Raw genomic sequence first — 18,868 nt, forward strand, 5'->3', positions numbered from 1 at the left:
TTGGTAGTACCTATAGGACCTACTCCCTCAAGAAGGTACCAACCATTAAAGTTTTCCATCATTCAACTCATGCCCTCTTTTCACAGCTACTATTCAGCAGGAGATACAGAAGTCTAATGTCCCACGCCACCGGGTTCAAGAACAGCTACCTCCCTCCAATCATCTAGTTCTTGAACCCACTGACAAAACTCTAACGCCAACTCAGATTACTTTGTACTAAAATGGAATTTGTGGGTTTTTGTACTCTAATTATGTATTGTTTCTTGTAAAAATTGTGTACAAGTTTTTTGTTGTGATTGTACATGCCTGTGATGCAGCAGCAAATAAGTTTCATTGCAGCTGTGCATCCATACACCATATTCATGTAAGTTAATCAATAGTTATATTGAAATATACTAATTTATCATAAAAAAACAAATCTAACCCCTACCAAGACTGAAGCTGTTTATTAAGGAGAAAAAAGGTAAAATGCTCATATATTAAAAAAATAATAATAGCCAACATCTGAATTTAAACAACGAATTGAAGGTTTTCAAAATAATTCAGAAAACATCCCCACAATGTTTGAAAGCCTTGACGAGATTTAGAAATTGAACAGCGAATCTTCTCTAAATCTAAGCATGACATAATGTCGTATAACCATTGAGCATGAGTAGGAGGAAAAACATCTTTCCATTTAAACAAAAGTGCCCTCCTAGCTATGAGAGAGCTAAAGGCAAAAAAATATGTAAATCAGATGTCTTCAGCTTGATATCTTGTCCAGCAACAATACCAAATAGGGCCGACAGAGGATTAGGCTTAAAATTGACTTTGAAAAGTAAAGAAAAAGTTTGAAAAACTTCCTTCCAATATTTTTCAAGACTTGGACAAGTCCGAAACATATGAATTAAGCTTCTCCATTATTACATCTGTCACAGTAGGGAGATATATCCGAATAAAAACAAGATAACTTATCCTTAGTCGTATGAGCTTTATGCACCACCTTAAATTGTATGTTTGAATGGTGAGCACATAACAATGAAGTATTAACCAGTTTAAAAATTTCATTTCAAGTTTCCTCAGATAGAACATAAATTCTACCTAAATTTATATATCTTTTTCAGGTTTTACCCATTTTTATTTCTAAATCTTTTTTTAAACTCTTGATTCTATTTTGTCCTCTTGTATATGAAAAAATAAATGTCCTCAATTAAGTAAAGTTCATCTTCAAAATTCTAAAAAAATCTGGAGGTTTAACCTTACTAATTTTAGGTTTTATTACCGGGAAGTTAATATACGATCTTATGTTTTGGTTATATTATATTAATCATGTAGACTGTCCAGCATGGGTTTCTTTAGAAGCTAACTCTTAATAAATTTTCTATTATTTCTCTTCATGGATCCTCACTTGCTTTATCTGTAAGTAAACTAATCGATATTCTTATAGTTAAACGTACTCTGAGGATCTGGATACACTTTAGAAAACACTGGTTCATTGAGATTTTCCCTTACAAGTCCCACTTATTCTAACTTTCTTTTTAAACCCTCCATGACTGATTTCGTTTTTAAAAGAATGGGACAGGTTGAGTATTAAATGTTTTTGGGATCTGTTTGTTGGAGGAAATCTTTTTTCATTTGAGCAATTGTCAGCTAAATATAGCTTACCCAAAACTCACTTTAAAAAAAAACTTACAAATCAGAGACTTTCTAAGATCTCAATTATGCACATTTCCTATAAGCTCAGGTAAGAACTTACTTGATGTAATTTTCAATTTGACACCTTTTCATAATGGTTCAACATCTAATATTTATGGTATGTTACTGGAGATGAGGAATGCTCCTTTAGACAAAATTAAGAATCTCCAGGAACAAGATTTACAGACCTCAATATCAGAGGTGACAATAACTCAAATAACTATGTATTACGATAGTGGTGTGCAGAACATCTCTAAATGCACAACACTTCAAACCTTAAAATGGATGGAGCACAGCAGCAGAAAACCATGAACATGCACTTAATGCTCACTTTATGTATAGGAGGTACCTAATAAAGTGGCCACAGAGTGCAATGCCATTTAAATGGAACATGGAGGAATTTATTCAAAGTTATGGTCAATCATGTAATTGCATAGCTTAATGTCATTGCATCCATTTCTTTGGAGAGGAAACCCTACAGAAGCACTGGTCACCTAAAAAATGTTGGCTTTTCTTTGTCTGTTGATATGATGAGGCAACCTTCATTTCATTATTCATTCATATAATGTTAGCACTTATTGCTCAATCTTAATCACCATGGGAACAAGGTGGTGAGTCACCTCCTGCAGCTAATGGTAAAGATATGCATCTGTGATACACAACCATGCCAAAATGCCACGTCACTTGATAGATGGTAACTTTCCTATGCACTACTTCCCTTGTCCTTCATAGTACTAGAGGTAACAAGCTTATTTAAGTTTATTTATTTAGTGATACAGTGTAGTGTGGTTTCTTGATTAGCCAGGGCATCAAAGGATATGGGGGAGAAGGCAAGGGAATGGGGATAACTGGAAGAATTGGATCAGCCCATGATTGAATGGCAGAACAGACTCGATGGGCTGAATGGCCTACTTCTACTCCTATATCCTACTGTCTTAATCTTTCCTCATAAAACAAACTTCCATCCTTGGAGTCAATCACTGAATCTTTGCTGTATTACTCCTTTTCCGGCATGTATAACTTTTCTAATTCATCAGAATCAGGTTCATTATCACCAGCAAGTGATGTGAAATTCGTTAACTTAGCAGCAGCAGTTCAATGTAATACATAATATAGAAAAAATATTAATAAATCAATTAGAGTGCTAAAACAGAAATAATATGTTAAAAAAGTGAGGTAGTGTTCAAGGGTTCCATGTCCATTTATGGCAGATGGCAGAGGGGAAGAAACTGTTCCTAAATCGCTGAGTGTGTGCCTTCTGGCTTCTGTACCTCCTACCTATTGGTAACAGTAGAAAAGGGCATGTCCTGGGTGCTGGAGATCCTTAATAACGGAAGCTGCCTTCCTGCACACAGGTTACTGTCCTGGCTACTTTGTGGGATTGTGCCCAAAATGGAGCCGGCTAAATTTACAACCCTCGGCAGCTTCTTCTGGTCCTGTGCAGTGGCCCCTACACCCCCCCCCCATACCAGACAGTGATGCAGCCTATAAAAATTTGAGTATATTTGTTTGCATGCCAAATCTCTTCAAACTCTTAATGAAGTCCTAATGAACACCTAAAGACTGGAACTTGAAACAATTGAATAGAAGCTGTTAACAGGTTTAAAAAAAAGATGTCTGGCAAGGGAGAGGCTTTTACTCTTTTTTCTATTCTATTGGCACATATCCAAAGAACCCTAGCAGAGATGTCAAGTTAGATAGGTCTCTCATAAATCTATGGGTGATTCTGTTGAGTCCTATTGTTCTTCTCAAGGTGTTCTGTTATTGCATCATTATTTCTCCAGATATCCCACCACAGACAGGTCAATTTTTGTCTGTTAGTTCTCTCCCTCCTTTAAATAGCAGGGCCACATTAGCTACCTCCATCGACAAGAACAGCTCTAGAATCTATGGCACACCAGGAAGTGATAACTAGGGCTTGAAGGCCATCACTTTCAAAACTCTGAGGGGTACAATAGATCAAGGTGCTTGGGATGTATCAGCTTCTAATTTCATCAACTGTTCAGGTACTATTTTTGACTAAAACCAAATTTCTTGAATAACACAAGAAATTCTGCAGCTACAGGAAATCCCAATGAAGTTTGTCAGTCCAAAATGTCTACTGCTCTTTCCTCTCCATAGAAGTTGCCTGACCAGCTGAGTTCCTCGAGCATTTTGTGTGTGTTGTCTGTATTTCTTCAATTCCTTGTTCTCATTAGATTCTGGATACTAATCTATCAGGTAAGGTTTTGTGTGTCTTCTTTCATTCAGACAAAAGCGAACTTCCTCCCACTGAGTTCTTGCAACAGCTTGTTTTTTGTGCCAAAGCAAAGTAATTGTTAAATTCATCTGCTCTTTCCTTACTCCGCACTGAAAATTCCCATGTCTATCACTTGCTAAGGAATTGTGAATGCAATTGAACATTGTGCAATCATCTGTAAACTTCCCAGCTTCTGACTTTACAAAAGAATAAAGAGCTACCGCATCTGAGGTAATGCAAATGACACTGAATGAAGCAATCATCAATGGAAATTCCACTTTCTGAATTTACAGTTGATGGAAGATGTGCCAGCTACTGAACTGTGGATTAAATCAGGACTTCTGCAGAAAAGAATGGAAGGTTCAGAAGCTTTCCATTTCTGAAATTTCAATTATAGTGCTCAGAAAAAGTTGTTGTTCTGACATTATTTCTTCTCCTATCTGACTATTTCCAATCTGATTCTTCTTCAGCTGAATTTGGTATCAGTCAACAGTCTCACAAAGCAAATACATTCAGACTTGGAGACTCAAAGGAATGCATTGAATACAACTCAGACTTCAGTTGTCTCCCACATCACTCTTTTAAAAGGTAGAAACTTTCCAAATTGTTTGAGACATACGTAAATTATAACATAGAATATAGAAAAATACAGCACAGGAATAAGCCATTTGTTGTGCCAAACCAGCTAAAAAGCAAATCAAAAGCTAATCCCTCCTACCTATACTTACCCATGTCCTTATCCACTATCTTCCTTATATCCCTGTGCCTATCCAAACGTTTCTTAAAAGCCTGTAATGTATTTGCCTCTACCAACATGCCAGGCAGCACATTCCAGTCATCCACAACAGATTAAAAAACTTACCCCTCACATCCACCTTGAATCTACCCCCTTTCACCTTCAATGCATGCTCGCCGATATTAGACATTTCAAACTTAGGAAATAGATACTCTGTCCACTATTTATGCATCTCAATATTGCCTGCCTCTTTCAGACATCTCTCAGGCGCCAACACTCCGGAGAAAGCAATCCAAGTTTATCCAGCCCCTCGTGATAGCACACGCCCTCTAAACCCGGCAGCACCCTGGCAAACCTCTTCTGCACCTTCTCCAAACCATCAACATCATTCCAATAGTGGGGTGACCAGAACTGTATACAATACTCCAGATGTGGCCTAACCAGAGTTTTATAAAGTTGCAACATAATCCCCTGACTTTTGAACTCAGTGCCTCAACTGATAAAATCAAGCATTCCATAAGCCTTCTTAACCAGCTTATCAACCCATGTAGCTACTCTCAAGGAGGAATGAACTTGGATTCCAAGATCTCATTGCTCATCAACACTGTTAAGGATCTTTCCCATCTCCTTGTATTTGCCCTACCAAGGTGCAACACCTCACATTTACTTGGGTTAAACTTGATCTGCTATTTCTCAGCCCATATCTGCAACTGATCTATATTGTGCAGTATTCTTTGCCAGCCTCCTACACTATCCACAGCTCCACCAATCTTAGTATCATTCGCAAATTTATCAACCCACCCATCTACATTTTCAACCAGATCATTTATACATGTTACATACAGCGGAGGACCCTGCACAGATCCCTGCAGCACTAATTACAGACTTCCAGCTCAAATAATTCTATTCAACCACTGCCCTCCATCTTCTATGCCCAAGCCAGTTCAAAATCCATAGAGCCAATTCGCCACAGATCCCATGTATCTTAAATTTCTGGATTAGTCTCACATGATGAACTTTGTCAGATGCCTTACTAAAATCCATGTAGACAGCATCCACTGCCTTAACCTCATCAATCTCCCTGGTCGCTTTGTCAAAAAAATCAATCAAGTTAGTAAGGCCTGACCTGCCGTGCACAAAGCTATGCTGGTTCACCTTAATTAGGCCATGGGTTTCCAAGTGCTCATATATACTCACACCAAGAATTAAGTGTGTTCCTTGGTTATTTGTTGCCATGCCTACCTTGTATAGTGAGGATAATCTGCAACAGCATATTTTTTGCACTAGGTAAGAAATGAATTGGATTAGTGTTTAGTTTTGTATCAGACTCCAGCACTCACAATGAAGTTGAGTTCAGTCATATCGCGATTAATAACACTCAAACTACAGAGATCTTCATTTCAGGCAATTAACAAATCTAAGTATCTGAGCAAATTATATTGAAATCACTTTGGAATTATCAGTTCCATTACAGGGCTAGGAAACACAGCAGAATACCTCTGCAATAATTTTAATCTAATCAATTTCTCAGCCGATTCAGCCCTTCTGTACCAATGACCTATGATCGGTCCACAATTGCAGAGGCTAAGTACCATGTACAGTGAAGTTAAACTCTGTCACCTCAGGCAGACTCAGAGGAGGTAGAGCCCTGATTTGTGTAAGCAAGCTGGACAAGCAGACAGGGGCTCTGAAATACTGAGGTTTATTTAAGATATCAATGAGAGATTTAGAGAGTTAAGACACCATTGCATATAATTGAAACAATACAAGTTTTGCAATGATACAGTTCATGATATTGTCATTACTCATGAACACACGGGGCACATTCTCAGTTCCCTTGTCTGGAACGTTCCCATTGCCCACTTTTGTAAATATCATCTGATTTTTAGTCCATTAATTAATTTATTTATTGAGATAGAGTGCAGAATAGACCCTCCTGCCCTTTCAAGCCATGCTGCCCAACAATCCCCAATTTTTAATCCTATAGCCTAATCGTGGGACAATTTACAATGACCCATTAACCTCCCAACTGGCATGTCTTTTGACTGTGGGAGGAAACCAGAGAACCCAAAGGAAATTCACGTGGTCACAGGGAGAACTAGCAGACTCCTCACAGGCAGCAGTGGGAATTGAAACCAGCTTTGTGCTAACCATGTCACCCAAGTAAGACCCTTGCAATGAAGACTTTGTGTTATACAGAAGGTAGGAGATCCCTTTTTCCCCCAAGTTAATGTGTAGAATCAGTGTTGAGAAAGATCAAATACACATTCAAGATCCATATAACTGAGGGAAATTGCTCTAAAGTGGAGAGAGCGGTCAACACAACAACATAATTAAGCAGGTTTCCAGCTCACAGCTTCTTATTCATTTTTATTTCTGACATATAAAGCTTGAGAAAATACTGTGGCCACAAGAGCTAGTCAAAGATTTTGTCTCTTGCACTGAATAACTAACCTGCAAGCTCCCCAATGCCCTTTCCAACACTTCAAGGCACAAGTCAGCAGCTTGATGGAGTGCTATCATTTTTCTTGGATGAGTGAAGTGCAAAACAATTCAGGACAAAGCAAACTACTTCACTGGTACAGAGCCCTTTAATATGAACATTTATTCTTGTTATCAGCAGAACACTGGAACTACAATGAAACCCCTTTACAAAATGCACTGCAGTAGCTCATCAAATCTTCAACAGCAGCTCTTAACCTCTGCAGGAAAAGAGCAACAGGTGAATATTGGGGATACCTTCGGGTCCCTCCATTAATACAGTCTCCTGCCTTGGAAGTTAAATCTGATGCAGCATTAGTGACTCTACATACGGAAGTTAGTATTTATAACATTCATTCCGCGCACTTTTGCTGCAGCGCCATTGACTCTTTCAAAATATATTTATTTTCCAAGAATGTATAAATTATAGAACCTTTAGATTTGTCTGCTTACAGGCAGACAGAAAGGAAGGAACCTGACCAATGAATAAAAAAAAACACCCAACATGCAGAGAAAGAGGAAGAAACACAAACCATGCAAACAATAAAAGCAAGCAATAGCATTCAGAAACAAATTGAGTCTATAGACCAGGAGCCCAGAGCAGCCTCAGTAGGCCCATAGCCTCAGCTCAATAATCACCGCAAAGCTCAGTCATGAAGATCATAGCAACCGGACCAGTCTCACAGACTCAGTGCCCCAGAGAAGAGTGAACATGGCAGAAGAGCGAGTAGAATCGGTCCACTGCCACCTTCAGTCTCAACACCCTCCTCTTTCCGTCTGGGCCAGCGTTTAAATCGTCCAAATATCAGATCATGCCACACACTAGGACCTGAGACCCACCCACAGCGATACACTGATCCTTGACCTCAGTGCCCAGCTCAAGACCATTCTCGACCTTTCCAAACCGGCTCAGCACTTCGATCGCACCAAGTTCACTCCTGGTTCAGGTGGACAGGCTCTGAACCTCTTCCCCACTGACCCCTCTCTAGTTAGCTCACTCCTACTCCAACACTGTCTCAACAGTGCCGCAACCTCACTTCTCCTCGAATATGCCATGCTCCGACTTTGCAACACACCCGCACGGCTTGACCCTCAAGTCAGCTTCACCTTTGCTGGCCTCTTCATTGTTTGCAGTGACAGTTTCCCCACAATTTACCACAGAAAAGGAGTTACTAATAAAATAATCAATCATATTTCTTGCCTTTTGAACTATCAGTAAGCTGTCATCTGACTTCATTAGCACCATCTTAAATGGGGTTTGAGGTATGCGTCTTCAATTTAAGTAATTTCGTCAAAACAAGCAACTCATCTCTCCACCCAAAAGAATGTGTTGGACCAAAGTGCCCACTTAGCGTAACCTGAAGAGGAATGCTTTTATTGGATCTCTCTCCCCAAAAAATGTTGTGGGAATACTGTTAATGCACAGACTCACCACCACTTTCAGTACAGTTGGTCTATATGAAGCTAACATAACCACAGTCTTCTAACAAGTAAAAATGCAACATCACAATCTGCGTTACAATTTCAGTCATCTTTAGACAGTATTCTATAAAAGCAGAAACATTACTGCTTTATTTCACAGCTTTTTTTAAAAATATAAAGTCTTCAGAAAAACTCCTTATCAAAGAGCTGTTTGACCGCACTGAAAAAATACCGTTGAGATCTTTTCATCCAGGAAGAGGGTTGAGGTTGCCATGGTAAAGAGATAAAGTCTACTTATCCAATCAGCCTGGTTAGGATTCAGACTTAGGTCCCATGGAAAAAAAATACACAATGTATAATAAAAACCTCCATGAAGATGATATTGAAGCTACAACTTTAGCTTTTGAAATAAGACACTACAGAATCTCCTCTAGTGCTCTTTTAACTTCCTTTCTCTAGCTATCATTGGAACACCCTCACAAGTACAAAAGGAAAACTACATAGATGGATCAACCAGGCACCTTTAATATTTTTTATCGCAAGTTTAAAGCCCAGATTGGAACTCAATATGCTGCAAAATTTAAAGTTTGCCTTGCGCTTCAGCCTTTTTCCCCCTCTTTATTTGAAAACCCTCCCATCGATGGCATTAGCTGCTTTTACTAACAGCGGGGCAATGACTGCCGCTTGTTTGCCCAAAGGAAACCCACCCACTCTGCACGGAGCAAATATTTTGTTTGGCTTTTTCCCCCCACCCCCGCAGAGCAATAGCTTCCTGTATTGGAAATCCACATTAGAAATTCTGGTGCAAGCTGCTCCTGGTTTTTGATCCAGTTATTTTAATGGGCAAAAATATGCCATCAACTATGCCTAATTCTCTAAAATGCACCTTAAATTTAACAAAGACTTACACAGGAAGTACCAAAGGTGAAAATTTACCGTGTGGTATTTGGCCATCACTGGATTTGTCCTGGCTTGCCACAGAGGACACAGACTGGAAGTTGGTCCTAAAATCTCTTAAAATCCAGTTACATAAATCTGAAACATACTGTATAAAGGAGCCATACATTTTTATTTCAATGGGGTAAAAGATACATTTAAAAAATATCAATTTCTTAGTCTATAAATTTTATTTACAAATATTCTCTGGTCATTATATCTCTACTGCTAACTGCCCCTACCCTTAATGTAGCAGATGCCTGTCTATTCATGTTTATTCACACTTTTAGGAACATGTTGCACAGGCTGCCATAAACACACTCAAGGCTTCAAAGAACAGAGGCATTTACATTAATTCGGTAGCCAATTATGGATGACAGGGCCATCATCTGAAGGTAGCAGCATGTTCCATTTATTCTTCCACGGTGATGGGTCTCTCAAGTGCCTGAAGCCAGAGGTCACATGAAACCACATCTGCAGGGAATAAAACAAGCAGGCAATTTGGAATACAAAACACCATCTGATTCATCTGCTAACTTCTAGGGTATGGATCTTGTGATTCAGGTTTACGAATTTCACATCTTCATTTTACAGTATTTAACAGAGGGCAAGGTTTTTACTAATGGTTTCAAGTCCCACTCTAGGGATTTGCACATGTAATCCAACTGCCTGCTTCAGGGCGGCACAATTACTGTGGTATGTTTCAATGAGACATTAATTGATAAAAACCTTAACATATTTTTTCCTTTTCTGTTTTGCTTTCTCTCAACATGATTTCAGTTCAATTCTTTCAAAGTGATAGGATAATCAGGGAGAATATCCAGGAGAATATCCCCATAAAGTGTTGCCATTGAGAAAGTGACATGAAGAATAGTCATGATGAAAGTGCGTTTAGATTCTTCAATGATGGAACAATGAAAGTTCACGAAGGAAGGAATTTGTTTGTACTTAATCTATAACCTGAAAATATACAACAGTTAATCAGTTTTGAAATATGCTTATGATTAGTACTTTGGAGGCCTTTTGCACTTGGTAAAGCCTGCAAACAACAAAGCTATGTGAAATCTGTTAACAATAACCTCGTAACCGAGTGTTCTGTCTATGTCACCCTCTCCTTACCAACATGCCTTGCTTTTCCTCTTCCCAGCCCCCAAAATACAAACAATTACAATTTCAAAATGTCTACTGTCTAGACTTTAACCTTCCATTTGTCACACTTCCTGAATTTACTGTTCTGGTCAGCTGCACCTTTCAACCAAATGATTTGAATTGGTTTATTATTGCCTCATGTATTGAGACACAGTGAAAAGCTGGTCTTGCAAACTGTTCATACAGATCAAGTCATTACACAACACATTGAGGTAGAACAAGGTGTAACAACAGCAATGTAGAATAAAGAGCAACAGCAACAGAGATAATACAGTGCAGGCAAGGACAAGATCATAATGAGGTAAATTGTGAGGACAACAATCCATTACAATCATACAAGGGAATGTTTTAACAGTCTTATAATTTCAGGGTAGCAGCTGTCCTGGAACCTGGTGCATTCAGGCTTTTGTATCTTCTGCCCAATGGATGAGTGAAGAGGAAATGAGATTTAAAACTAATACTTTTCTTGTCCTGACCATTCCCTCCCTTCCTCATCTTCATTTCCTCAAGTCTAAGCAGCACAAACTTGAATAGGAAAGGCTAACACATGGCTTAGCTATTGACCAGAATATTTGGGCATGGTACATAAAATAATACAATGCCTCATCGTGTCTCAAAGTACTGCACACCACCTAATAGTAGCTGTGGCCATGAAAGATTCTTTGTTGTACTGTATTTCATTATAACCTTCAAATAATAAAAGCAAAAGTATGTATTTTTGAATTTCATTCCAAATATTTATTATATGCATATCACAAAAAGTGCACAGTTTTCAGGCACATAAATTTCCTGCTCAGAGAAATGGTTGGTCCACACAGCTGTAAAAAAAAAGATTAGAGGGAACATTGCACGCTTCTACCTTTCCTGTAATACCATGGGCTTATATTTTGTTTACCAGCCTCATGCGGCACCCTGTCAAAGGACTTCTGAAAATTTAAGTAAACTACATCCACTGACTCTTCTTTGTCTGTCCTGCCAGTTATTTCCTTAAAGAGTTTAAACAGATGTGTCAGGTAAGATTTCCCCTTAAAGAAGCCATGCTGACTTTGGCCTATTTTATCATGTGCCTCCAAGTACCCCGAAACCTCATCCTTAATAATGGACTCCAATGCCTTCCCAACTATTGAAGTCAGGCTAACAGGCCTATAAACTCTTCCCACTGCTTTCCTCCCTTCTTAAAGATTGGAGTGAAATTTGCAATTTTCATGTCCTTCACAACCATTCCAGAATCTAGTGATTCTTGAAAGATTATTACTAATGTCTCCACAATCACATGTGTTACCTCTTTCAGAACTCTAGAGTGTAGTCCATCTGCTCCAGGTGACATCTGCCTTCAGACCTTTCAACTAACATTATCTACACTCACTTATGCCCCTCCTGAAACTCCTGAATTTCTGACACTGCTAGCATCCTCCACAATTAAGAATGATGCAAAATACTTAAGTTCATCCACCATTTCTTACTACCTCTCCAGCATTATTTTCCAGCAGTACAATATGCACTCTTGCCTCTTATTCTTTATATATCTGAAAACACTTTTGGTATCCTCTTTGATATTATTGGCTTTCTTACCTTCATATTTCATCGTTTTTCTCCTTTTTTTAAAAAAAAAATTGTCACAAACCTGAAATGTTGACTGTCACCAACCTGATTTTCTCAATTTACCTGCATATTGAAATTCTCCATTACTATCATAACACTGTCCTTTTTACATATCTTTCCTATCTCCCATTGTAGTTTGTACCCCACATCACTACTGTTCAGAGGTCTGTATATAATTCCCTTCTTGGACTTTTTACCCTTACAATTTCTTAACTCTACCCACAAGAATTCTACACCTTCCAACCCTATGTCACTTCTTTCTAAAGGTGTTAACCGGCAGAGCCACCCCTCCCCCTCTGCTTACCCAGCTGACCTTTCAATACAATGTGTATCCTTGGATGTTAAGTTTACAGCTGTGACCTCCTTTCACTCATGGCTCAGTGATGACCACAACGACATACCTGCCAATTTCTAACTGTACTGCAAGGACATCTACCTTATTCCATATAATATGTGCTTTTAAATATAACCTTTGGTCTTGCATTCATCAACCATTTTGATTTTGCTCCATGTTACACTTCAACTCATCCCACTGACAGGAATTTTGCCCAATCATCTACCTGTCCTTTCTCAGTTTCCCTACTCAATACATCTACTTATATACCGACTGCCCCGTCCTCAGTCCTATCACTCCCTATACTAGTCCTCTGCCAAATTAGTTTAACCACCTCCCTCCCCCAATAGCTCCAGCTAACCTGCCCAAAAATATATTGGTTCCCCTTGGGTTGAGATGTAACCTAATCTTTTTGTACAGGTCACATCTTCCCCAGAAGAGATCCCAATGATCCAGAAATCTGAAACATTGGCCCCTGCACCAATTCCTGATTCATTCATTCACCTGCCAAATCATCCTATTCCTAGCCTCAATGGCTAGTAGAATAGGCAGAAACCTAGAGATTACTAGGTTGGAAGTCCTACATTTCAGCTTTCTACTCTGTTAGGACCTCCTCCCTTTTCCTATATATGCCATTGATACCAATATGTATCACAACATCCAGCTGCTTATCTTCCCCCATTAGAAAGCTGTAGACCTAATCTGAGACATCCCTGAACCTAGCCCTGAGAGGCAATATGCATCTCTTTCACATCCACAGGATCTCCTGTCAGAACCTCTAACTATGGAATCCCCTGTCACTACTGGACTCCCCTTCTCTCCCCTCTCCATCTGAGCCACAGAACCAGACAGTGGCAAAGACCTAACCTTTGTGGCTCTCCTCTGCTAGTTTATTCCCCCAACAGTATCCAAAGTGGTCTGCTTGTTGTTGAGGTGTTCAACTTCCCTCTCCTGAAAGTCACCCAGTTACTTGAGTCCTGTACTTCAGGTATAACTATCACCCTGTATGTCCTGTTGATCAATCCCTCAGCCTCCCAAATTATCTAAATGATCCAAAGTTCATCCAGTTCTAGCTCCAGTTCCTTAACACAATCTGAAAGAAGCTGCAGCTGGATGCACATTGTGCAAGCATAGTCATCAGGGACACTAGAGGTCTCACTGCATTCCCACATCTTACAAGAGGAGTATTCAACTATTCTGCCTGGTATCTCTACTGCTCTAACTATGTCATAACAAGGAAAGAAAAATTAAATGAGAAAATCTACTTACAACATTTGCCTCTTCTCACCAAAGGCTCTCAGAGTCAAAGCCCAAGCTTCCCTCTATAAGACTGACCCATTCACATAAGAGCCACTGCATTTAAACCTAACATCGTTTTATTGGCCCTTGCCAAGTACCCAATTATGCACATCACTCCTGTGCTCATTGACCTACATTAGTTCCTATTTAAAAAGGATTCCATCAGCTTGGGATTTCCAACAGCCTTATAACCCTTACAGATGTTTGTATTCTTCCATAATAAAGACAGAAAATGTTAGGAATACTCAACAGGCCAGGCCACCTCTGTGGGAAGAGAAACAGAGTAAACATTTCTGGTCTTAGATCCTTGAAGCTGATAAAGAGACAAAAGAAGCTCATGAACTGCAGGAAGGATAGGGGACGGGGAGTAAAAATTAGGGTGACCATTGGGTTCAAAGATTCAAAGGAGATTTATTATCAAAGCAGAAAATAAATTATACAACTTTGAGATTTGTCTGCTTACAGGCAGCCACAAAGCAAGAAACCCAAAAGAACCCAATTTAAAAAAAAAGAACAACACCCAACACACAGAGAAAGAGAAAAGCTACAAATCATGCAAACAATAGAAGCGAGCATTCTGAACCTTATATCTGAATCCCTGGAGCAGCCAAAAGTAGGCTCAAAGCTTCGTCTCAGTTTATCATATTATTGGGACAAATGGCCACAAAGCTCAGCAGATGGGGCAGTCTCACAGTCTCAGCGCCGCAGAGAGAGGAGTGAACATCACGGGAGAGAGGGAAATCGGCCTGACCTTTGCCTCCAGCCCCTTCACCCTGCCTTTCCAGTCTACCTGGGCCAGAGTTTAAATTGTCTAAGCCTCACATTAGACACAGGCCCCACCACAGTGATATGCCCTGGGCCTGGACCTCGCTGCCCAGCCCAAAGCCATTCTTGACATCTCCAAATCGGCTCGGCGCTGACTTCATACCAAAACTCCTTCGCTCCGACTCCTCCTCTCTGTATCGCTCACTCCATCTCCATCTGCGACCCTGTCTCAAAAACTTAAAGCTTTGACTTTGTAATGCACCAGCACGACTCATCCCTCCAATCAGCTTCATCTTCACTTAGCTCTTCATTGTTGGGGGTAATAGTTTACCACAATTTACTTCAGAAAGATGCTATTAGTAATGTTTTTAGTCAAATTCCTTGCCTTTCAAATGACCAGTAAGCTGTTGCTTGCCTTCAGTAGCACCACCTTAAACCAAAAGTTTTAACTTCAAGCTGTCAGGTATTATGATCAATAAATGAATGGGAGCATTTAGAGAGTGAAGGTATAGACAAAAGACCATCAACAGAAAGATGTAGGAGTTGTGTAATTCAGAGCAGGAAGACAAGCCTGGCAGGCCAAACTGGGCAAGTCCTCCACTTCCAGAGAGAAAATTAAAAGCAAAAATCATGAAAAGTGGGGGTGGGGGGTGGGGGGTGGGTGGGGGGGAACAATAGCTAACCAACTGAGCCAATATCATGGATGGATGATTGAGAAATTGTTACCTGAAGCTACAGAATTGAATATTAAGTGCAAAAGGCTGCAACATGTTCAGATGGAAGATGAGGGGCTGTTCCTTTGGCTTCCATTGCATCTCATTGTAACTGTACAGGAGGTCACAGACCAATGGGCCATAGGAAGAGTGGGATGGAGGTAAAAAGTGATAGGCAATGGGAAGCTCAGGATTGCCTCTGAGAACTGAACACGGGTTCTTTGCAAAGTGATCACCCAATCTGGAGGCCACATTGTAAACGTCGAATGCAGTACACCAGATTGGATGAAATGTAAGTGAAATCGCTGCTTCACCTGGAAAGACAATTTGCGTCCCTCAAATCTCAGAAGGGAAGAGGTGAAAGGACAAGTGTTGCATTGCCTGTGGCGGCAAGGTTTAAGAGCCATAAGCAGAGAGGTTGATAGTGGAATTGGAAGAGTGTACCAGGTATCCAAGAAATTAATGATCCCTTTAAAACACCCAAAGTGCAGGAGAGGGAAGACAAGCCTGATGGAGGAAGCTTTCCGAAGGTGGTGGAAATTGCAGAGAATGAATTGCTGAGAAGAAATTGATAGAATGGAAGATGAGGACCAAAGGAACTTCATCCTTGGTCCATCCCAGAGAGGAAAGGTGCTGACAGCAAGTGTTCAGGAAATGGACGAGACACAGTCAAGGGCTTTGTTAACAATGGTAGAGTGGAAGCCAAAGTTCAGGAAGAAGGAAGGCATTTCAAATACTGATAAAGAAAGTCTCATCATAGGAGCAAATATGACAGAGACAGAGGGACATAGTATGGAATAGAATTAGTAAATAACCTAGCTCCTTAGATGGTGACAGGGAAATGCCAAAAAGGAAGGGAAGAGTCAGAAATTGTCCATGTGAATGGTGGTATTTGGCAGTAAAAGTAATAGAATTGTCAAGTTCTGCTTGAGTGCAGGAAGCAGGACCAATACATTCAGTGGGGTATTAGAAAAGGAGTTGAGGGAATGGGCCCTTGGGTTGGACTGTAATATGCTAGGCAATAAGAGGCATAGATCAAGTGAATAGCCAGATAATTTTTTTTCTAAGGTGGCAATAGCTAATACAAGGGAGCATCATTTTAAGGTAATTGGAGGAAAGTACAGAGGTGATTGTCAAATGTAAGTTTTTTAATACAGAGTGGTGCGTGCGTAGAACACCAGAAGTGATGCTACAGGCAGGTACATTAGGGACATATAGTAAAATTTTAGATGGGTACGTGGATGATAGAAAATTGGAGGACTTTGTAGAGAGGAGGGGTTAGATTGGCCAATTTGGCCTCTTAATCAGTAGACAACTGTTAGTCACAACTTTAGCTTCTGAGGTCTCAAAATTCCCTCCCTAAACCTGTTTGCTTCATTCCTCAACTCTATTTTATTTTTCAAATTGATGTTTAAAATCTATTTATTTAGTTAGGCTTTGGTTAATATTTCCTTGTTTCTATGTCAATGGTTATTTGATACTGATCCACAAGGGTGGCTTGTGATATTTTTCTACTTTAAAAGCACATTGTCTGGTTGACATTACTTAAGTAATAAATATTGGCTTTGTGCCTAAAATAAACTCGCATAATCTCCACAACTTGTCCATGTGATCATTGAAATCCATTAGAGAACACAAATGGGTCCTTGGTTCAACAACTCCTTTAAAGAACTGCATCATTGGACTCCAGTGCTTGGGGTTATAGAATCATATAACACAGAAGTAGGCTGTACAGTCAACTGGTCCATGTTGACCAGTATTTCCTTCTAAAGAAATCCCATTTACCCACATTTGCCCATTTGTTTAGGAACACTTGGATGTGCCAAAGAAATGCCTTGGTCTACCTTACTTTAGTCATCCAGAGAGACCCTGGAGTTCCCTACCAGACCTCCAACGTGCCCACTGAGTTTGCTGACAAGGCAATTCCTGTTGCCAACGTGTTACCTATAGAAGCAAAATATAGGTACATGGGTGCATGTGATGGATCTGTAGGAAAAACTAAAGCTGAAAGCAGGCAGACAAGTGGATATTGAGCTCAACTAACTTTAGACTAGAGCGTAAATATATGTTGCTACCTGCTGGCATTGCCTGTTGCTTGCTCTATTGCTGGTTACTCTGATAGGTGCAAAGGAGAACCCTGGGGATTGACAATAGAGCCCAAAACAGTGAAAATTATTAAAGTTCAAAATTCAAATATACATTTAATATTCAAAGATAATGATTGCATTGAAGATTCTGGCTAATATTCATTTTACCATGGAATATAGTGTCAAATAAATACCATTTTTAAAAAATTTCCCTCAAGACAAATCTTCTTTTTCTTTCTTAAGGAACTGAGAACACTTTTTCCAGTATTTCTTTTCTCTTAATAACTGTCTTTTGTGACCAAAGGCAAAGGGTGCAGATTAAATCTAGCCCACCTTTTTCTCTGCAGCTGCTATATACACAGACTCTGTGTGAGCGGGATGCACCTTTGTAACTCAATCCCCCTCTCCTGCCTGCAGTGCTGAAAAAGTGTGATTCAAAGCTCAGTTTCAGGAGACAACTGAGCTGGCTCAAATGATAGCCTGTACTAGAGAATGGGCTCATTGTGGTTATCTGTGCTTCATCAGGTCCAATATTTTTACAGCCCTGATATTCAGGTCAGCTGAATAATTACTGCCTCAGAGGATAAAAATATGATTAGGTGAAACAAAAGCTGCTTCGTGCTTAACCCCTTGAAGAACTGGCTGTGTTTATTCACAGAGGAACACACCTTCCATAATGGGATGCAGAGAATATGATCTAGAGGGAGCAGGGGGTGGGGATGGCAGGAGGTTTGTTGTTGAATTATTTTTGCCATTGATTTGAACAGCTTGGTGTAAGGTTTCCTTGACAGGACACAGGAGGTTAAGTATCACTTGCTTCAGTTTGTTTAAAAACATAAAACAAATGTTAGTGTTCTGGGATGTGGCCTACTTCAATCCATACTCTGCTGTGCAAAGACAAAGCAGGTTATATATTAGACTTGCCAGCATCACCTCAACGTTCTCTTTGCACAAGCCCTATGCCCTCCTTTCAAATTTGTACACATCAGGTTCCTTGCTTTAAGAGTTCAGTGCTACCAATTCCAGCAAACTCAGTCATTGAGTTAAAAGAGCAAAGTGTATGAAGAATAAACTTAGAATATGTATAAACTTAATTGAAGATTTTTTCTTCTTAGTAATACAGGATGTGTCGCAGATTCTCAATTTTAAAATTTTCTTGAAGAATTTATCTGTTCTACTTTAAGGAATAGGACATGTTTTGGTACCTCTAAATATCCTCTTCACCATTCTGGATTGGCTGCGAGGGATGATTTGGGTACTTGCTACTTGTTGCTTATTTACTGAACCAAACCATAAGAAAAAGAAACTAAGAACAGAAAATGGAAGGGTATTCACCATGTGTAGCTGTCATACTAAGACTAAGCATCTAACCTGCACTCAGTGCCATCTGCATTCATACAGCTGAGATTAGAAACTCAGCAGATTGTGAAC

Source organism: Mobula birostris, chromosome 8 (genome assembly GCF_030028105.1).
Source record: "Mobula birostris isolate sMobBir1 chromosome 8, sMobBir1.hap1, whole genome shotgun sequence".
In the NCBI taxonomy this organism is placed as follows: Eukaryota; Metazoa; Chordata; class Chondrichthyes; order Myliobatiformes; family Myliobatidae; genus Mobula; species Mobula birostris.